The sequence below is a fragment of the Pelophylax lessonae genome (genome assembly GCF_965119305.1).
Source record: "Pelophylax lessonae genome assembly, chromosome: 11".
Classification (NCBI taxonomy): domain Eukaryota; kingdom Metazoa; phylum Chordata; class Amphibia; order Anura; family Ranidae; genus Pelophylax; species Pelophylax lessonae.
In genome coordinates this window covers 173,107,636-173,131,176 of record NC_138778.1, presented here as the reverse complement: position 1 = coordinate 173,131,176, position 23,541 = coordinate 173,107,636, and positions in this window count along the sequence as shown.

Below are 23,541 nucleotides of genomic sequence, written 5' to 3'. Positions count from 1 at the left end.
CAAACACAAAGCCCAAGGGCCCAATCCGGCCCTACAGGCCATTTTATGTGGCCCCTGCCTCTCTCCTGCCGCTGCAGCACCCCCTTCATCTCCACCCCCACCTTGTCTCGACAGTTAGCAGCAGAGGGGAGGACAGAACTCCACTGCCAGATCCTGCATTTCTCCCTGCAACCACAGAGAGGCTTGTCTTGGCCCCCTCCCCTTCTCAGTAGTCAGCAGCAATGAAGAAGGTAGAACTCTTCCTACAGATCCAGAGCCCCTCTGTGCAACACCCCCTCGTCTCCACCTCTCTTAATCTCAGCATTCAACAGACTCCGACAGCTGACTCCAGCCTTCCTCTGGTCCTCCTTCAGACCCTGCACTTTCTGCTTCCCAAGTTTGCAGTAGCACAATGTAAGGGGGTGCACTGTGATGTAAGGGAGAGTGGGATACTCTTGAATTCTGATGGGGCTGGGGTTCTTGACATCTGATGTCAGGAAGGGTGGGGTGCTCTGGAAAACTAGTCCTACAGATACAACCGGCCCTTTGAGGGCAAGCAAAATGCTAATATGTGATGTGATGAAATCGAGTTTGACACCCCTGATCTAAATACATTCCAGGGGAAAGTCTTACAGTCCATTTTCTTTAGAAAGAAACCACAGCCTGAAAAAAAAGCCTGTCCATTGCCAGCATGCATCTGTGTTTACTATATAGAAACAGTAGTCTTTTTATAGAGGTCCAACACATGCCCCTGCTAAGCCATGCCTATAGATCTGCAATCAGCAAAGCTCCTGCTTCATTCTGATTGGAGAGCTTTGTCTCTGCAGGAGGTGAGATGGACCTCTGAAGGCAGACCACTGCTTTTATATCAAGATAAGCGTGCTGGCAGGGGACAGGCTTTTCTTCTCAGGCTGTGGCTGCTTTCTAAAAAACAAAAAAACAAAAGAAGGAAAGTTTAAGTGGGCGTTAAGTTTGTAGAAGTCCATATAGCTGCTTTCTGATGCCTTGTCTTTTTCCTGCTTTTTGCATGGACTAAAGGACGCTTACCATTTTACACCTTCCTTCCCAGAGTCCAGCAGCTGCCAGACTCCGCACTTCCACACGTGATTTATTGAAAGATCCAGAGTTCACATTGACAGAACACAGACACCGATGTATAATGGCTACATTTACATTTTGTCTATTCAGCTGTCTGAGCCTCTGGATACAACAAGCAGGTGACGGGAGCTTCCAAAGATTTCCTGCTGAATCACTGACATTGTCTGACCAAGGCTGGGAGCCAGAAACCGCAGCCACCACACATGCTCATTTGTAGCAATTAGAGCCTTGGAAAGACAAGACATTGCCTGCAGTAGCCAATCAGGTAAATTATGTTATTCACTAACCTACAATAGGAGATAGACAGTTAGATTCTGATTGGCTACTGTATGTGAAAGCTTTAATTTAAGATGGATGTATAATTTCTTCAGTGATCTTTAATTAAATATTTAATAAATCAGCTTGATATAATTGATTTTATACCTGCTTGTGAATGTTGAATGTTTTTTTTTAAATACTGTAAGTCTATGAGTGGACTGACTCATTAAAGACCATGCACTCCCTGTGTGGCTGATATCTTATCCCAATAGTTGTCAAGAATGGAGGGAGAGCAAGGATGTGTCCAACACCTACTTTCTCTCTACTGGATACAATCTTGAAGTCTCTGCTAGAACAATAAAATAATGAGCAACACATAATGAGCTAGTGTGCATCGCATACTAGCTCATTATGAAATACTTACCTTAGAACGAGCCCCTGCCGTGCCGCCCGCTTACCTCTATGACGGGATCGCGGCATCCGGCCATCTGATTGGCCGGAGCCGCGGTGACGTCACTTCCGCGCACGCGTGCGGGAGCCGACGGTCACGGCACGGGGCTCTGAAGGAACGGCACGAGCGGCCATTCCTTCAGAGCGCATGCGCCAGTGACGTCACTGGCTGCATGTAAGGTAAATATCTCCTAAACGGTACATGTTTAGGAGATATTTACAGTACCTATAGGTAAGTCTTATCATAGGCTTACCTATAGGTACAACTTCCCGAGGAGGGTTTACTTCCTCTTTAATCCGTAGGGTTCAATATTGAGTTGGCCCACCCTTTGCAGCTATAACAGCTTCAACTTTTCTGGGAAGGCTGTCCACAAGGTTTAGGAGTGTGTCTATGGGAATGTTTGAACATTCTTCTAAAAGCGCATTTGTGAGGTTAGGCACTGATGTTGGACGAGAAGACCTGGCTTGCAGTCTTCACTCTGTGTTCTATCGGGTTGAAGTCATGACTCTGTGCAGTCCAGTCAAGTTCCTCCACCCCAAACTCGCTCATCTATGTCTTTATGGATCTTTCTTTGTGCAATGGTGCGCTGTCATGTTGGAACAGCAAGGGGCCATCCCCAAACTGTTCCCACAAAGTTCGGAGCATGGAATTGTCCAAAATGTCTTGGTATGCTGACACCTTTAGAGTTCCCTTCACTAGAACTAATGGACCAAGCCCAACCCCTGAAAAACAACCCACACGTGGATGAGTGAGTTTGGGGTGGATGAACTTGACTGGCCTGCACAGAGTCCTGACCTCAAACCGATAGAACACCTTTGGGATAAATTAGAGTGGAGAATGCGAGCCAGGCCTTCTCGTTAACATCAGACATACTCCTAAACCTTGTGGACAGCTTTCCCAGGAGAGTTGAAGCTGTTATAGCTGTAAAGGGTGGGCAAACTAAATATTGAACCCTACAGACTAAGACTGGGATGCCAGTAAAGTGCAAGTGTAAAGGCAGGCGTCCCAATACTTATGGTAATATAATATATATATATATATATATATATATATATAATTCTGGGTCTATTGACTAAAAAAATCTCTATGTGAATGATAAGGCATTTCCACAGCCACAGTGAATATTCCAGACATACTGTATATATGTCCAATATATATATATATGTATTTCCTATGACTGTCAGCTCCATCTAGTAGCCATAATGTGGTATTTTCCTGACTGCGTTTTTTCAGAAAAATACTGCATTATGGCCACTAGATGGAGTTGGTGTTCATAGGCAATGAATCCTTATTTATTTTGATTGTCAGCTCCATCTAGTTGCCATAATGCAGTATTTTTTTGATTCCTAGAAAAAAATATTTTGGAGCTGGAGAAAAAATAGCCTGAGAACATTTGTTTTTGATCTATTTGCACAGAATTAATGCACATGCAGTTTCACAAGGCAAAAAGCTCTGCATTTTTTTTTGTTTTTTTTATAAATATACCCCAAAGCTTGCATTAAGAGGGTTACATTGAAACAGGCATGGACAGCACTAAGGGCTCTTTCACACGGGGTTCAGTTTTTTATGCCCGATCAGTTCCTTTTTTTTTTTTTTTGAAACGGACACGGATGACACTTGTGTCATCCGGTCCGTATGTCCGTTTTTCATCCCATGCGTTTGTATTTATCTCTATGTAAATACGGATGTCAGCGGATGACACCACTGACATCCGTTTTTGCGTCCGTTCCGTTTTTTGAACGGAAGAAAAAATAGGGTTCTCTTCCGTTCAAAAAAACTGAACTGAACGGACGAAAAACGGATGTCAACGGATGGTCATCCGCAGACATCCGTATTTACATAGAGATACATTATGTCTGTTTTTCATCCGCAAACGGATGGGATGAAAAACGGACATACGGAACGCCCGTGTGAAAGAGCCCTAACCGTGAATGCCCTCTCCCATCCCTAGCATATGTTAGATATAATGCTTATTTTTTCTATGGGATATAATAGGGAGTGATAATTGGCCAGAAATAAGAGTACCACTACCCTGGAATGTGGGTGGGCCCTAAATGTCTTTATGTACAGTGCATGACCAAGGGTGACTGATGGTCCTGCATTGTATGTGATGACATAAAAAAGAGGGGTGGAGACTCAATTGAAGAGGAAGAGTGGAGGAAAGGTCACCAGTAAAGGAACAAGGAAAAAAAAAAACTTTTTTTCTGGACTGTTGAATAAGGTAAGTATTCCTCTCTATTAGATCCCTTCTGGAAAGAACAAACATATGTTGGGGGGGATGGGCAGCCAAATGTATTATTTTGGCTAGCCCAATGTTGGGCTTTAACCCCTTTACAGCAGCAATACGCATATATGAAGCAATAGGGTGGGTGGACATACTGTATATGAGTAGCTGTCTTGTTCTGGGGAGTGCTCCATTGGGGCCCTCTGGACAAAACAAGCATATGTTGGGGAGAATGGCACCCATATTTATTATTTTGGCCAGCCCAATGTTGAGATGTACCCCATTTACAACAGCAATACACAGATATGGAGCAGTAGGGTGGGTGGGCATAGAAGTGTGGCTGTCTTGGTCTGAGGTGTGCTTCATTGGCATCCCAAAACTGAAGTTGCCAGCTCACGGTCAACTACTGGCACTTGGGAGCCCATAGGATGGGCTCCTCCTGATGACATCAGCACTATGCACTGAGAAATTGACTAAGTACGCTCCCAAGTAGTGGCATCCTGGGCATCTATGTAGCGTAATAAGTGGTGGCCTCAAGGGGTTCACTTTAAGCACTGGGCTCAAGGGGTTCACTTCAAGCGCTGGCCTCAAGGGGTTCACCTTGACATATATGTTTAAAAACTATTGACATCAGCACTGTGCAGGATTTGGAGCCCAGATGTCATGGCCCATTTAAGGCGCTTGCCTTGAGGGGCTCACTTCAAGCGCTGGCCTCAAGTGGTTCACTTCAAGAGGTGGCCTCAAGGGGTTCACTTCGACCGCTAACCGCCGTGACCGACCGTGCTATATGCCATATCTGCTGGCCGATGACGTTTGGCAGCGTATATGCGTTTTCATTACTCTTGATGACTCGGACCCTTCATCCACTCTCCCCGCCGTTTACTAATTTTGCTACCTTTATTATCATTACTTTCTGACCATATACAGAGCATTGCCCCATTAGCTCCAGAGGAAGCTTAATGTGAAACATGTCGAGCACTATGGCTCAACGGAACTTTTTAACATGTGTTAACACATCGTTTGATCTTCCTGGGAAGATAGTACACCTCCCTTTCACCTTCGGTCAGGATCGTTTCGATGTGAAGTATCAATTATTCCAATCTGCTGTCCAAATGTTTTGTACCTGCTCACTACTTCACTAGCAATGTAACTGCCAGAATTGTCTATTTTGTACCAATATGTTTCCCTCTATGAATGGGATGTTATATCGTTATGTATTTTGTGCCTTTTCTTTTGATGCTTTTATATAGACTATTCAATAAAATTTTATATTTTTAAGTATCTAGTGCCTCCAAAGTCCATGTTTCTTTCTATTTAGTTTTCCAATCAGCACTATGCAGCCAATCATGGGCAGCTCATCTTCAACTACTACCTCTTGGGAGCACATAGGATGGGCTCCTGATGACATCAGCATTGTGCAGCCAATCATGGACAGCTCATGGTCAACTACTAACTCTTGGGAGCCAACAAGATGGGCTCCTGATGGCATCAACACTGTGTAGCCAATCATGGATAGCTCATGGCCAACTACTGACTCTTGGGAAATGGTAGGATGGGTTGCTGATGACATCAGCACTGTGTAGGATTGGTAGCCCAGATGTCATGGCCCATTTAGGGCGCTGGCCTTAAGGGGTTCCTTTCAAGCACTGGCCTCAAGGGGTTCACTTCAAGTGCTGGCCTCAAGGGGCTCACTTCAAGCGGTGGCCTCAAGGGGTTCACTTTAAGTGGTGACCTCAAGGGGTTCACTTCAAGTGCTGGCCTCAAGGGGTTCACTTCAATCGCTGGCCTCAAGGGGTTCACTTCAAGCGCTGGCCTCAAGGGGTTCACCTTGACATATATGTCTAAAACTATTGACATCAGCACTGTGCAGGATTTGGAGTCCAGATGTCATGGCCCATTTAAGGCGCTGGCCTTAAGGGGTTCACTTCAAGCGCTGGCCTCAAGGGGTTCACTTCAAGCGCTGGCCTCAAGTGGTTCATTTCAAGTGGTGCCCTCAAGGGGTTCATTTCAAGCTCTGGCCTCAAGGGGTTCACTTCAAGCTCTGGCCTCAAGGGGTTCACTTCAAGCGCTGGCCTCAAGGGGTTCACTTCAAGCGCTGGCCTCAAGGGGTTAATTTTAAGCGCTGGCCTCAAGGAGTTTACTTCAAGCGCTGGCCTCAAGGGGTTCACTTCAAGCTCTGGCCTCAAGGGGTTCACTTCAAGCTCTTGCCTCAAGGGGTTCACTTCAAGCGGTGGCCTCAAGGGGTTCACTTCAAACGGTGGCCTCAAGGGGTTCACTTCAAGCTCTGGCCTCAAGGGGTTAATTTTAAGCGCTGGCCTCAAGGGGTTTACTTCAAGCGCTGGCCTCAAGGGGTTCACCTTGACATATATGTCTAAAACTATTAAAAAAAAAATTATACTTTCCCTTTAAAAAGGCAAAAGACGTAAAAAGAAGGTCTCTACAATGGCAGATGATTCCTTTAAGACATGATAATGTTAACAAAATGTTTCCTTTTACTGCACTGGAATTATCACATCGTTGCATCCTGTGGCTTAATCCCACGGGGTTTCCACACCAAAGACTAGTCAATTATCACCATGTATTATGCTGCCTGCAACATTTTTGTGCCGCAGTTTGTCAAGCCCTTTCATCCTTGTACTAGATTTTCTTTTTGATTCTATCTGTTGCTTTTTCTCATTGTTTTATCTGAGTTGCTCGTGTCTGTCTCAGCATTACGGAGCTATTCATTCCCCGTATATAAAGTAGCTCATCTTTTTCTTTCTTTCTTGTTCACCTCGGTGCCCTTTTTTATTTGATTCAGCTGGATACTTATTTAGATCAGCCAGCAGTGTCTTATCATTGTGCTAAGAAAAAAACTGCGTGTAGCCAACCAGAGATCAGCTACTACTTAAAGGGCAATAACCAACAATTTTTTTTTTTATACCTTGTTCTTGTAGCGAGAAACAGCTTTAGTGACTCCCTGTGACATTCCCAGGCATGTAAAATTCTTGCATGGCAGCTGCTGGGAGCTTAGTTCCTATTGACGTAGGTACACCCCCAGAATTACATCTCCCATGAGCCACGGTGTGTGGGTAGGCTTTTGGGAGTCAAGACAGCAGCGTTGTTTTTTCTGGGAAAGAACTTTATGTATGAATGTGAAGAGGAACAGGGGGAAGAAGCCGGAGACAGGTAGGGGTGTGTGTATATATATATAAATTTGGGATCGACCGATTTTCGGCAAAGCTGATATATCGGGGGCCAATATGCACTTTCCCTGATATATCGGAATCGGCCCTGGAGGTTACCGATATTCCCGATATTTCAGAAAGTGCTTTTACCAGAGTGATGCCTGCAGCTAGAGGCATCACCCCGGTACCAGCGTCCATAGCCGATGGTCGGCTGTCTTGTAATGACAACCGATGAGGCTGAGAAGCCCCTCGGCTGTCATTACAAGGAGCAGGAGGGGACGTCCCCCCCTTCCGCCGCCTTCCGCGGCTCGCCTGGGTCTCCCGTCCAACCGGGAGACCCGGGCAACCAGCCTGCACAGCCTCCAAAGAGAAGACCCGATTAAAGCCACATTTGGCTCTGATCGGGTCTCTGTGTAAAAGTCCGAAAGTGATGTCGTGACATCACTTCCGGGTACTCGGCGCCAAATTCAAAAAAATTACAGCATTCAAAACAGCCAAACTTGGCGTTTTGAATGCTTTTAAGTGCAGAGGAGGGGTTTGGGGTCTTTTAGACCCCCAGATCCCTCCACAAGAGTACCTGTCAAAAAAAAAAAATATACCGGTATATATAAAATAAACATTTTACATAGCAGTTTGTCCATTAAAACCGCAAATAAATTAATTCTGTGCGAAGGGGCTCAATCAAATGTTCTTCAGCTATATTCTCTTCAGATGGAATATTGTTCGTTGAAAAAAAAAGTGTGAATGAGGAAAATACCACATTCTGACCATTTGATGGAGCTGAGAAATATACAGTCATCCTATAATACTCAGTGTGGCAACGTTTACAGACCCATTGTTTTAATTTCCAGTCTGAAAAATTAGGCATTCACAGGATAAAGAAGTAAGTGTCGGCCATTCCAGGCCCCAAAAATTAGCCCACATGCGTTTACCTGACAGCTAAGAACGTAGTATTCTGTGGCTGAAGGTACATTATGGCCGACACTTACTTCTGTATCCTGTGAATGCCTAATGTACCTTCAGCCACAGAATACAACGTTCTTAGCTGTCAGGTAAGGCCATGTGGGCTAATTTTTGGGGCCTTTTATGGCCAACACTTACTTCTGTATCCTGTGCTAGACCATGTGTCTGTGGTCAGATGTATCTTGGCTTTGACACTGTGTGCCAGAGATATATTCACTTGCCGCTGAACATGGCCATACAGCTCTGGAATGCCCTTCTGCGAGAAATATTTCCTGCCTGGGACTTTCCATTGTGGTGTTCCAATGGCCACAAATTTACGAAAGGCCTCTGAGTCCACCAGTTGATATGGCAGTAGTTGGCGGGCTATCAGTTCTGACAAGCCAGCAGTCAAACGTTGGGCAAGAGGGTTATCCGGCATCATCATTTTCTTTTACGCTCCAACATTTAGGCCACGGAAGCCTGCCTTTTTCCAGAACAACCTGAGGATGGCATGATGGAAGGTGGAGTGGAGTGGAGGACAATTGTGAGGAGAGAGGAGACGGAGAAGAAGAAGGAGAGGAGGCTGGACGGTGAGAGCATGGAGTGTGGCTTTGTGGGTTCTGACGGCGTTGCTCCCACTGGGCTCTGTGATGGGAGTTCAGGGTCCTTCTTAAGGCGGTTGTCCCTAGGTGAGTGTTGGGCTTACCGCAACTTATGCGTTGACTGCAAAGGCTGCAGATGGCAACACTGTTGTCAGCAGTGGACACATTAAAAAAAGCCCACACTGCGGAGCCATGTGCCGGCGTCCTGGGAGCGCCAGATGTGACTGTACATGGTTGATGGCTCGCTCCTGATACATTTGCAGTCTGCTTTGTCCCTCCTGTGCTATGTAAGTTCCGCCTGCTTCTCCTCCCTATCTGCTGGTCCGTCTCTCCCTCTGAACGAGATATATCCCGGGTAACTATAGGCCGGTCAGCCTAACATCAGTAGTCTGCAAAATTTTGGAGGGGATGATAAGGGACCACATACAAGACTTTAGTAATGAAAACGGTATTATAAGTAGTAATCAGCATGGATTCATGAAAAATCGTTCATGCCAAACCAATCTATTAACCTTCTATGATGAAGTGAGCTGCCACCTAGATAAAGGTAAGCCTGTGGATGTGGTGTATCTGGACTTTGCAAAGGCCTTTGACACCGTTCCCCACAAACGCTTACTGTACAAACTAAGGAAGGTAGGTATGGATCATAAGGTGAGTACCTGGATAGAGAACTGGCTCCAGGGGAGAGTCCAGAGGGTGGTGATTAATGGGGAGTACTCTGAGTGGGCGGGTGTGGAAAGTGGGGTCCCCCAGGGTTCTGTCCTGGGACCAATCCTGTTTAATTTATTCATAAATGATCTAGAGGAGGGGATATCTAGTACAATCTCAGTATTTGCAGATGATACTAAATTAGGCATGCCAATATCTTCTATGCAGGATGTGGAAATCTTGCAAGCAGACCTGAACAAAATAACGGGGTGGGCAACTACATGGCAGATGAGATTTAATGTAGAAAAATGTAAAGTAATGCACTTGGGGGCCAGAAATCAGAAAGCAAGCTACTCACTAGGGGGGGAACCTCTGGGTGAGTCTAGGATGGAAAGGGACCTGGGGATACTGGTAGACAACAGGCTTGGAAGTGGCATGCAATGCCAAGCCGCTGCAAGCAAAGCCAACAGAATACTGGGATGTATAAAAAAGGGGATTCACTCCAGAAATAAAGAGATTATTCTTCCACTCTACAAAACTCTGGTCCGGCCACATCTGGAGTATGCTGTCCAGTTCTGGGCACCGGTCCTCAGGAAGGATGTGCTGGAACTGGAGAAAGTCCAGAGAAGGGCAACAAAAATAATTAGGGGAATGGAGGACATCAGCTATGAGGAAAGACTACAAGCACTGAACTTATTCTCTCTGGAGAAGAGACGATTGAGGGGGGATATGATATCAATGTACAAATACTGTACTGGCGACCCTAGCATAAGGAACAAACTATTCAGAGAAAGGAGATACAATAAGACACGTGGCCACTCACTAAAACTAGAGGAAAGGCGGTTTAACCTTAAAGTGCGTAAGGGGTTCTTCACTGTAAGAGCGGTAAGGATGTGGAATTCTCTTCCACAAGCAGTCGTATCAGCAGGGAGCATTGATAGTTTCAAAAAACTATTGGATGGACACCTTAAAGACCACAACATACAGGGGTATACAATGTACGGTTAAAAGCAAACACACACACACATCATAGGTTGAACTGGATGGACTTGTGTCTTTTTTCAGCCTCACTAACTATGTAACTATGTAACTCCCCTCCTTTAGTAATACTAAATACTTCTCCTCCTTTAGTAATACTAAATACTCCTCCTCCTCCTTTGATAATACTGAACCCAGGAGCCTGCATTCACTATATCTGGTCTCCCACAGTACACAGAACATGGAAATGCAATCGTTTTACATACATATAAACTGCTAAATACCTTTTCTCATCAGCAGTCTTGTGACTTCTATCAGTGTCTGGTTGAAGCTTGCGTTCTTCTCTGACTGTCCTTTGAGGCTGCAGGACCCCAGGCCCTCTGCCTGGACAGTGCTGATTGGCCCTGTGCTGACTACATGCACCCTCCTAAGAAAAAAAAAAAAAAGCTCTCTAGCAATACACACCAAACTGAGTGACTCCAAGGCTCTGTACTATCAGGAGATGGATTGGGGACAGTGGAAAAAGGGGAGGATCAGAGAAGACAGGGTCAAGCAGCCTTTTTACAAAATGCGGAGGATTAACCCCTTAGGTTCCACAGTGAGTATAAGAAGCATGCTTTACTGCATTTACAGACTGATTTTACTGTTGTGGGTTTAGTGACACTTTAAATACATTTTTTTCTCAGCAAAGATGGAATTTTCATTTAAAATATTCTACCCAAAAGAGTTAGTTTATGCAACCGTGAATCTTGGCAGATCAAATGCCATTTATTGAAAAGAAACAGTGTGAATTAAAAAAAAAAGTGTGAATGAGGAAAATACCACATTAAGGCCACTAGATTGAGCTGAGAAACATACTTCCTTCCTTTAATACTTACCACCATCAAGTGGCCATAATGCGGTATTATTGGTTATATCCAGCCACTCATTCATACATCTTTCTAAAACGTCAGTCAAATGTATTGTGAACTTGAAAATGGTTACCAAGACTTAAAGTGTTACTAAACCCAGAACCTGCATTCACTATTTATTATATCTGGTCTCCCACAGCACACAGAGCATGGAAATGCAATTATTTTAGTAAATATAAACTATTAAATACATTTTCTCATCAGCAGTATATAGCAGTCTTGTGACTTTTATCAGTGTCTGGTTAAAGCTTGAGGAGGAGTTTTCATTCTCCCCTGATTGTCCTAGAAGGCTGCAGGACCCTTGACCCTCTCTCTGGACATGTCTAGACAGTGCTGATTGGCCCTGTGCTGATCACATGCACTCTCCCAAGAAGAAAAAATCTCTCTAGCAATACACACCAAACTGAGCATGTGCAGCTTGTCCCCAAGGCTCTGTTCTATCCAGAGATGGACTTGGGACAGTGGAGGAAGGGGAGGATCAGAGACGACAGGATCAAACAGCCTTTTTACACAATGTGGGGGGTTAACCCCTTAGGTTCCACAGTGAGTATAACAAGCACGCTTTACTGCATATACAGACTGATTTTACTGTTGTGAGTTTAGTAACACTTTCAATTTTTTTTTCTTTTTTGCAAACGTGGGGTTTCTGTTTAACCACTTCAGCCCTGGCACTGCGTTATTTTAACCGCTTCCGGACTGCGGCAGGACGGCCCTCCTGCGCGAAACGACGTAGGTCTACGTTGGTCGCGTGCCTGAAGCTAGGGGGCACGCGCGCCGCCGGCGACGCGCTCCCGCCCCCACTTGGCAGCGGGGACTCTGATGCACAGGGCAGGCGGCTGACACCCGCAATCATTCCCCGCTGAGAGAGAAGGACGGGCAGCTGTTGTAAACACAGCTGACCATTATTCTCCCTGGAATGATCATATAGCCCATGTGATCCTTCTATATAGGAACACAGGTCTCTGTGATCATTTCACAAGTCCAACCCCCATACAGTTAGAAACACGCCCCTAGGTACACATTCAACCCCTTGATCACCCATAGGTTAACCCCTTCCCTGCCAGTGTCATTATTACAGTAACAGTGCATATTTTTAGCACCGATTACTGTAGTAATGTCACTGGTCCCCCCAAAAGTGTCAAAAATGTCAGTTAGGGGTACGATCTGTCCACTGCAATGTCGCAGTCCTGCTAAAAATTGCAGATCGCCGCCATTACTATTAAAAAAAAAAAATTACATAAATCTTTCTCATAGTTTGTAGATGCGATAACTTTTGCGCAAACCAATCAAAATACGCTTATTGCGATTTTTTATAAAAAAAAAATATGTAGCAGAAAACAAATTGGCCTAAAATGTTAAAAAATTTTTCATTTTTACATTTTGTTTGGGGAATGTTATAGCAGAAAGTGAAAAATATTGTTTTTTTTTTCTGAATTGTCGCTTTTTTTTGTTTATAGTGCAAAAAATTCAAATTGCAGAGGTGATCAAATACCACCAAAAGAAAGCTCTATTTGTAGGAAAAAAAGAACATCAATTATTTTAGGTACAGCGTCGCACGACCGTGCGAATGTCTGTTAAAGTAACGCAGTGCCAAATCGGAAAATATGGCCTGGTCATACAGGGGGAAAGTCTTCCGCTACAGAAGTGGTTAATTAACAATTGCGGTCGTGAGACGCTGTACCCAAATATACTTGGTGTCTTTTTCCCCCCACAAATAGGGCTTTCTTTTGGTGGTATTTGATCACCTCTATGGTTTTTAAATTTTGCGCTTTAAACAAAAAAAGAGCGACAATTTTGAAAAAAAACACAATATTTTTTACTTTCTGCTATAAAACATTCCCAATAAAAAAATTTCAAAAATCGATTTTTTTTTATCAGTTTGGGCCAATTTGTATTCTACCATATATTTTTGGTAATAAAAAAAATCCCAAAAAGCGTATATTAATTGGTTTGCGCAAAAGTGATAGCGTTTACATAGATTTATTATTGGGATAGATTTGTAGACTTTTTATTTTTTGTTTTTATTAGTAATGGTGGCAATCAGCGATTTTTAAAGGGATTGTGACATTGTGGCGGACAAATCTGACACTAAGTGACACTTTTTGGGAACCAGTGACATCAGTGCTATATGCACTGTTGCTGTACAAATAACATTGGCAGGGAAGGGGTTAACACTCGGGGTGATCCAGGGGTTAAGTGTGAGCCTAAATGTGCTTGCTAACTGTGGGGGGGCTCTGTGAAAGGCATGCTAACTGTGGGGGGGGCTTTGTGAAAGGCATGCTAACTGTGGGGGGAGTGGGGGGGGGGCTTTGTGAAAGGCACGGTAACTGTGGGGGGCTCTGTGAAAGGCACGCTAACTGTGGGGGGAGGGCTCTGTGACAGGCATGCATGCTAACTGTGGGGGGAGGGCTCTGTGAAAGGCACGCTAACTGTGGGGGAGGGCTCTGTGAAAGGCACGCTAACTGTGGGGGGGGGCTTTGTGAAAGGCACGCTAACTGTGGGGGGGGGGGCTCTGTGAATGGCACGCTAACTGTGGGGGGGGGGGGCTCTGTGAAAGGCACGCTAACTGTGGGGGGAGGGCTCTGTGAAAGAAACGCTAACTGTGGGGGGGGGGGGCTCTGTGAAAGGCACGCTAACTGTGGGGGAGGGGGGCTCTGTGACAGACACGCTAACTGTGGGGGGGGGGCTCTGTGAAACGCACGCTAACTGTGGGGGGAGGGCTCTGGGAAAGGCACGCTAACTGTGGGGGGGAGGGCTCTGTGAAAGAAACGCTAACTGTGGGGGGGCTCTGTGAAAGGCATGCTAACTGTGGGGGGGGGAGGGCTCTGTGAAAGGCACGCTAACTGTGTGGGGGGGGGGCTCTGTGACAGGCACGCTAACTGTGGGGGAGGGGGGCTCTGTGAAAGGCACGCTAACTATGGGGGGGAGGGCTCTGTGAAAGGCACAAAGAGATCGGTGTTTTAGCTTAGCTGAATCACATGAACTCACTGTGCCTGTCTGACAGGAGAGCCGCCTGCTTTGTTTACATAGGCAGGCGTCTCTCCTGTCAGTTTCCCCGAAGATTGGATGGGCACATATATCATACAATCATTCCATAAACACATACCACATACACTGCATATATCATTTGAAGAAAAACGGAAAATTTATATCAAATACTTACCGTAATTTTCCTTTCCTGATGGACTCCATGGCAGCATACGTTTGGGTAGTCCCGCCTCCACTCCTACCCTATAGGACCCCACTCCCATAAATCCTTGCTCCCTTTCAGCATTCGTGTTCTGTAACTAGCCTACTCAGGAACTGGGAGGGGACTCCTGCTGCCATGGAGTCCATCAGGAAAGGAAAATTACGGTAAGTATTTGATATAAATTTTCCGTTTTCCTGACAGACTCCATGGCAGCATACGTTTGGGAAATAACTCGCCAAAACACAATTGGGTGGGCAGATGCTGATAAATTTAATTAACACCTGCAACAGATAACACTTGAGTACCAAAACCAACAGAAGAAAGAGCCGCCGGCTCAACACAATAATGTGACATAAATGTGTGAATGGACGACCAAGACGCTGCTCTGCAGACCACATCCGGAGCGACATGTCTTGAAGCTGCCCATGAAGTAGCGACACCACGAGTAGAATGCGCAGTCACCGCTTTAGGAGGAACCAAGCCCTTCTCTCTATAAGCCCACTGAATCGTCTCTACTATCCAGGAGGCAATTGATCTTGAAGAGGCACGCATACCTTTGTTCTTCCCAGACAACAAGACAAATAGATAATCCGTCTTCCGGAAAGATGCTGTAGCTTCCAAGTACTGTTTGAGAGTGTTGCCCACATCCAGAGGATGGACTTCCGGAGGTTCGGCCGACGAATTGAAAGTAGGAAGAACAATTTCCTGGTTCTCATGAAAAACCGACGTGACTTTAGGCCTTGCTCCCAGCATTGGAATGAGGACAACTCTGTCCGGGAAAAAAGTCAGAAAGGGTTCCTTACTTCCTAGACTTTGGATCTCTGACACCCTTTTTGCAGATGTGATGGCCACCAGAAAGACCGTCTTGAGGGTGAGAGGTTTCATAGATATAGAATCTTCAAGACTTGAGCCAACTGAGGATAAGAAATCCAGGACCAAAGGCATGTCCCACTTGGGGAATCTCAACTTCTTCTGTGGCCTTAGCCTTACTGCCCCTTTGAAAAATTGCCTGATCAAAGGATGTGCAGCCCAGGAAATGCCTGTGAAGGCGGACATGGCTGATACTTGGACTCGCAAAGCGCTCACTGAAAGAGGCAACTCCAATCCCGACTGAAGAAAAGAAAGGATATCTTGCACGGACGGAGATGACCAGGACTTTCCTTTGGACTCTAGGAAAGAAGTAAACCTAGCCCAAATCCTTTCATAGGTCTTATTCGTGCTTTGTCTTCTAGCACTCAAAAGCGTTGGTATGGCTACTTCCGGACATCCTAACGCTTCCAGCCTTCCCCTTTCAAAAACCAGACCCGAAGGTGCAGACGGGCTGGGCATGGGTGAAGGATGGAGCCCTGGGACAGCAGATCCGTCCTGAGAGGAAGAGGGACTGGGTCGCGGTAGCTCAGTTGGAACAGTAGGGGAAACCACGGTCTGTTGGGCCAGAACGGGATTACTGCAACCACTTTGACTAATTCCATCTGTACTCTCCGCAGGAATTGAAAGATGACTGGTACTGGGGGAAAGGCATAGGCCTTGTGAAACCTCCAGCAATCTGTCAGGGCATCCACCCCGAATGCTCTGGGATCTCTGTCCCTCGAGTAAAACTTCTGCAACTTCCTGTTGTTGAAGGAGGCAAATAGATCCACCTCTGGGATGAACTCCAAGGACAGGATCCAGCTGAAGACATCCTCGTGGAGAGACCACTCGTTGTTGCTGAGTTGTGTTCTCGAGAGGAAATCTGCTTGAGTGTTCTGAGCCCCTGGTATGTAAACTGCCGACAGATTGACCAGGTTTTCCTGAGCCCAGGTCATTATTGGCTCTACTTCCCGAAGCAGGGATGCACTGCGAGTTCCACCTTGTTTCCTCACATAGGCTACTGCAGTCGTGTTGTCTAACCTCAGCATGACTGAGGTGCCCCGAATGAGGTGGCTGAAGGCTAGTAGCACTTGAAAGGCCGCTCGTAGTTCCAAGATGTTGGACACTGTCTGGCGAGACCGAAAGTCCCATTTCCCTTGTGCCATCTCTGTTCCGCAATGACCGCCCCATCCGGTGTTGCTGGCGTCTTATGTCACTATCACCCAAGATATGGGGGTTATGGAGTGACAATTGCTCAAATTCTTCAGCTGTAGCCACCACGGAAGCCAACTCTTCATTGTTGTGGTTATCACAATTCGTTGGGAATTGCTGACTCCGTTCCACTGCTGAAGGAAACCCCTCTGAAAAGGTCTCATCCTCCAGAGAGCCCACTTCACCATAGGGGCTGCCGACACCATGGTGCCAATTACCCTTAGGCATTGTTTTGCTGTGAGACGGGATGCTGACAAAGCTAGAGACACTCTGTCCCTGATTACCGGAATCTTTTCTTCTGGCAGAGAGATGGTACTGTTCTTGGTGTTGAACAGCGCACCCAAAAAGACCAGGGACTGAGTGGGAATCAGATGGCTCTTCTCCCTGTTCAGGATCCAGCCAAACCTCTCTAGAGACGAGATGACCAGAGCTAGATGTTCCAGGATGACAGACTTGTCTTGGGCCAGAAGAAGGAGGTCGTCCAGGTAGTGATAAAGACGGACCTCTCTCAGTCTTATCAAGGCTACCACCGCTAATAAGACCTTCGAAAAGGTACGAGGCGACGTGGAAAGCCCGAAGGGGAGACATACAAATTGTAGATGACGCTGGCCGACCGAGAATCTCAGATATCGTTGAAACTCTGTTGACACTGGTACGTGGAAGTATGCATCCTTCAGGTCTACCGAGACCATCCAATCTCCTGGTTGAACGGCTTGCTGAATGGAGAATAGAGTCTCCATCTTGAATTTTTCGCCTTTGATGAAGCGATTCAGATGCGTCAGATCTATCACTGGTCTCCAGGCGCCGCTCTTCTTGCGCACCATGAACAGAGGAGAGTACACTCCGAGTCTTCTTTCGGACTCTGGCACTGGAACCACTGCTCCTTGAGTGACTAGCGAGTCTACGTAGGACAAGAGAATCTCTCTTTTGTCGCCTGACCGAGGAAGGGAGGTAGGAAAAAATCTGTCTCCGGGAATACTGGTGAAGGTCCAAGAATGACCTGCAGAGACCGTGTTGACGACCCAAGTATCCCGGATTGAGGCCGCCCAGACCTGCCGAAAGTGAAGGAGACGACCTCCCACCCGACCGGCCTGAGCGGGCCCAATCTCAAAAGGACTTTGTCGTGTCTCTATCCCCAGACGTATTGGTCTTGGGGCCTTTCCGAAAGGAAGACTGCCTGGATTTCCAGTTTCTTCCAAACTCCCTCCCTGGCCTATAACTGCGTGCCTCCCTGGCACGATCAGAATTTTGTCTTCTAAGAGGTGGCCTTTTTTGACCCAGAAGACGCCTATCCTGGGGGAGAAAGCCCGACTTACCGCCAGTAGCCTTGGAAATGGCGCTATCTAACTTATTCCCAAAGAGGGACGAACCCTCAAAGGGAATACGGCACCACACCTGCTTAGAAGCAGGATCAGCCAACCAAGGGCGCAACCAAAGTGCACGCTTCGCCGTAACGGATGATAGCATTCCCCGGGCTAACAGGCGAATAACATCAATAGACGCCTCCCCCAGAAAAGCTGAGGCCAGTTTCAACTCCTGGATAGGAGAATTCTTAGCTGCATCCTCGGAGAAGCTTCTGAGGGAATCATCCACGTTGTCCACCCACACTTCCATGGCTTTGGACAGAGAAGCCAGGGCCAAAACCGGTTTACAGGCAGCACCCACCGAAAGATAGACACGCTTCAAATCCGTGTCGATTTTCCTGTCAAGCGGGTCTTTGAAGGAAACAGTATCCTCAAGAGGTAAAGTTACATGCTTCACTAGTCTCATGACAGCCGCATCTACCAGAGGAGGAGTTTCCAGATGTCTGACTTCCTCTTCCTTGAATGGATAGAGCTTGGCCAATTTTGAGATCATAGAATTCTTTTTCTCCACCTTACTCCATTCTTCCGTTATAATTTCTCCTAATTCAGGAATAAACGGGAAATTCAGCCGCTCCTTGCTCAGCTGTTTAAAGAGTTTCCTCTGCTTTGGAGCCGAGACTACTGGATCTTCCCAGTTCAAAGTTTCTCTGACGGCCTTTACTAAAGGTGGAACCAAATTGAAAGAGAATCCTAAACTTGGTTCATCCTGATCCGAATCGCTATCAGACTCGAATACCGAGGGATGGCTAGGCTCAGAGGATTCAAGGGCTCTTCCGCTAGTGGTCTCTCTAACTGGAGATACAGATGGCTCTGGCGCTGGGGATTGCCGTCTTTTGAAATCAGCCAGGGAGTCCTTGACTATGCGTTTGACCATGGACTCAAGATGTTGGTCAGAGCTTCCCCTTTCACCCGCTGCCCGGGAATAACAGGAGTCGCACAGCGATCTACCATCCAGTAGACGGATACCACAGCCCCAGCACTTAGTCTCGCTGGATTGGCGTGAAGACCTGGGAGGTGACCGGTCTTTACTACGGTATCTGGACTTAGATGAAGAGCCGTGTTTGGAGGAAGAACGGTGATGCTGGGGGTTAGCATGGTGGTCTTCCCGCGTGCCCTTAGGCTGTTCTGACCTAGAGGAGGAGCTGCAAAGGAAACACATAAGCAATAAAGTAATGCGGACCCCCATCCGTACGTCCCGCTCCCCCCCTTCAATGCAGCCCTACACTTACCTAAGAGAGGGCTGGTCACAGGGGAGCGGTGACGCATCCATAGGGAAGCAGCAATGACCACTAGAAAAGGCAATACAGTGCTTAGAATAAGTACAGCAAGCAGTAATGCATTAGGAGAAAGCCCCCAAGAAGGAGACCCACATACCTAGTGAAAGAAGTGCCAGCTCTTGGGACCGCCGTATACTACAGTCAGTTCCACCGCCTGTGGAACTGACAGCCGTTTAAATTCGGCGCCGGCCGTGACGTCACGGCCGCGGCGTACCGCGCATGCGCGAGTATCGGCAATCGCCGCTACTGCGCATGCGCGAGCCAAGCCTCGTTCTCGGTCAGCCGGCGCGCATGCGCAGAGCGACCGAGGACGCCGAAGATGGAACGCAGAGCGTTCCACTGCGTCCACAGAGCCTCCCGGACCACCAGGAAGAGTATGGACGCAACGGAGAGCCGCACACTGGACCACCATGGAACGCTAGACCACCAGGTACATAAAAGAACAATAAGGAAAGGAAAAACATACTTACCCTTCCCACTAGACACCAGGGACACATTTAGAGCCAGACACCAGGACATCCAATCCAGCGTTGGGGCAATACAATGAGGCCCCCTACCGCAGCTGGGTCATCGGCCATGCCTTAATTAGCCTGCTTTGCCAGGCATTTTCTCGGCTCCTCTTCAACTTGCCCATCCCATACCCCGCAGCAGCAAGGGCTTATTGGGAAACCAGGTCCTGCCGACTCTCAATGACCCTGCGTCATTTAAAACGACCATACTTGTAGGAATTCGGCACCAAACAGGTGCATGGAGGAGGACAAAAAAAGAACACGAATGCTGAAAGGGAGCAAGGATTTATGGGAGTGGGGTCCTATAGGGTAGGAGTGGAGGCGGGACTACCCAAACGTATGCTGCCATGGAGTCTGTCAGGAAATATGCTTATAAAATAGTTTACCATTTGCCAATAAAAAAAAAAAAAATGATATGTCCCCAGATTTCATTTTAAAAATCTGGTCATCTTAAGTTAGGTACACCTGTTTAATCGCTTGGTAACACAAATTGCCAATCAGCCAATCACATGGCAGCAACTCAATGCATTTAGACTTCTAGACGTGGTAAAGACGACTTGCTGAAGTTCAAACCGAGCATCAGAATGGGAAAGAAAGGGGATTTAAGTGACTTTGAACATGGAATAGTTCTTGGTGCCAGATGGGCTGCTCTGAGTATTTCAAAAACTGCTGATCTACTGGGTCTACCAGACACTGAAATAACAGTTCTGGGTGGATTGACACTTCAATAAAAAAACATGTTTTACATTTTTATTATAGGCTTACTTAAGGTTAAAAAAAATTTGCGGCAAATGAGAACATTTTTTCAACTCTGGCTTTGATTACATTGGCGAGGCCGCCTCGTGGATTAAGCTGCAATATGTGCCATGGCCAGTTGTGTACATAAAACACAGAAGCGGTTATGGTGTCACAGCCATGCTTCATTTTTTGCTGCTGACCCAAAACCCGATGGAGTATTGTTTTTTTTTTTTTTGCTCCAAAAAAGCGCCAATGAATAGACAAAGCAGACACGGAGAAAGAGCTGTTCTCATTGCATATTTATTACAGAGCTGTGTGTTTTCCCGGGAGTCTTCTTTAATCCTGCCCTAATCTGCTCATACCAAGCTCCATATAAAACAGCGTGCCCATATGTGTCCCATATTTGTGGTACAGCGCACACATTTTCCTAAGCCTTGCCTCTGTGGAGGGTCCAAAAAATTGGGACAGTTTGGAGGCACGCCTTAGTAAATAGAACAAGGCTTTAGCAGCAGGGAAGCGTATAATGCAATCATGTTGCTCATGTTATTCTTACATTGTATGCATTTTAATTGTAGATGGACTCTTCATAATCTCTTTTTTTGGGGCAACAACCCACCTTTTTTTCCTAATTTAGAGCCTGACATTTGGTTTCACTTTTTAAAAATGATATCCTTGTGATGTTGATTTTCTGCAGCCTCTTTGCAGCCACTTCCTGTCTGCAAGCACTCCATTGACGGCTGCATAGCATTTCTCAGGATAGGTTTCCTGATGGCGACAACAGTGGAAAATGCCCATTTTTGTAGTATCCCTTGGAAGCCCATGTGACAGGTTGACCACACAGGGGCACAAATGTGAGACAGAGGCAGAGTGTGTCACTCTATAACAGAAAATGCTGGAACAAGGACCTTAATGGCAGGATCACCAGGTATTCGTTTATTGAAAGTTGCGGTTTCAAAATATTGAAAATAACTTTAGAAATGACAGAAATAGGGTAAAGTTTGTTTGAGATTTTGGTGTTTGGTTTTTACATACGCTATATTGTCAAAAGTATTGGGACGCCTGCCTTTACACACGTGAACTTTAATGGCATCCCAGTCTTATGCCTCGTACACACGCAACGATTATCGGCCGACTTTTGTCCAGAGTTGTGTTGTGTTGGTTGAAATGTGCTCTAGACTGCACACAAATTTTCTCGGCCAACAAAAATCTACTTCAGAAGTGATGTCATGTGATGGTTTACTTTCCGTGTGTTTTTTCATCTCTGAGCATGCCCAGTCTTGCTTATCAGATTTTTGTCTGCCGAAATCTGTACTGACTGACGGAAAATCGGCTGTTGTGGTGACGGCCAACAAAAATTTTATAGTCTGCACACCAGATTTTATTTGGCCGAAAAGTCGGAGTCGGTTGTCGAAAGCATCATACTAACAAGCCGAAAATCGGCCGATCAGACGTTGGCCGAAATTCACGGCCGACTATCGATGCGTGTGTACGAGGCATTAGTCTGTAGGGTTAAATATTAAGTTGGCCCACCCTTTGCAGCTATAACAGCTTCAACTCTTCTGGGAAGGCTGTCCACAAGGTTTAGGAGTGTGTCTATGGGAATGTTTGACTATTCTACCAGAAGCACATTTGTAAGGTCAGGCACTGATGTTGGAGAGAAAGCCTGGCTCACAGTCTCCGCTTTAATTCATCCCAAAGATGTTCGGGTTGAGATCAGGACTCTGTGCAGGGCAATCAAGTTCCCCCACCCCAAACTCGCTCATCCATGTCTTTATGGACCTTGCTGTGTGCACTGGTCCAAATCATTTGGTGGAGGGGAGATTATGGTGTGAGGTTGTTTTTCAGGGGTTGGGCTTGTCCCCTTAGTTCCAGTGAAGGCAATTCTTAAGGCGTCAGCATACCAAGACATTTTGGACAATTTCTCTTTTCAATATATTTATTGAATATCGTAATAAAAAGGACATACAGATAATAAATTAGCCTGCAAGGTGTAAAATATATAAATAACCAAAACCTTTTAGAGTGGTTTGTGTAACTATATGGAGACAGAGTGAGAGAGTATAATTCAAACTAAACAAATGACCACAACAAGTAGCAAAAGCTTCTTACACCCTCTAAGTCTGTAGTTGTAGAAGGCCCAGGAGATCCCAGGCTAGGGGAAGGGAGTATCGCCCGGGCTCTTCCAGCTCAATGGGAGTCAGACACGCCATCCCAATGGGATCAAACTGTGGACATGGAGACCCCATCAAGGGTATCTGTAGACCCAGAAGGCTTCACCTCCTACGGCCCCTGTCTAGAGCCACTGGTCTAGCTAATGGCAAACCCAGGGCCGCTTGTATTGTACAGAGAGGGAGAAGAGGAATCAAAGAACCACTCTCGTGTCCACAAAAACCTTGTGTTTGGCTATCAAAGTATAAGAAAATGAGAGGGATAAAAAGGGTTCCCCTTTGGAAACAAGTGTTCAACCTTTTGAGCACTCCATATGGTAGTTTGAGGAGCAGAAAAAGGATTTCACAATTAGAGGAAAAAGAGAATAGTTGAAAGGGGAAGAGAGAGATGAAAGTGGGGAGAAGCCAAGTGGCTTTTAGAGAAATAAAAGTCACTGAGCAAGGGAAGGGAAAGTAGGTCTGCCGGGAGGGTCCTTTGAGGGAATACCTTGTAGTATTCTACTTCAACATAAACCTCCCTAAGGTTCCCCGACCTGCTTCAAACCTTCACACTCTGTCCTGAAGTTTAGCAACAAGTTGTTCCTGGGACATGATCCAGGAGACCTTCTGCTTTGTTGCTAATTTTGAGACGGAGGGCTTCTCCAAGCTCTGGCTATCGTGATTTTTAGCTCCCAAAAACATAAATAAGATCAAGGTCTCAGTATGTTTAGGGGTTTTGTGTACCCTGTGGTTCAAGAGGGCTATAGTGGGATCCTAAGGAACAACAACCCCAGTTACTTTTCGTATTAGGTGGAAGTATTTGTTCCAATAGCCTCTAATACGGGGGCAAGACCACCATGTGTGAAACACGGAGCCAACTAGATTACAACCTTTGAAGCACAGGGGAGAAGCATCTGGATAGATCTTGGCTAATTTGACGGGGACATAATACCATCTAGTGAGTATTTTTAACACTCACTTCTATTAGCAATATGTT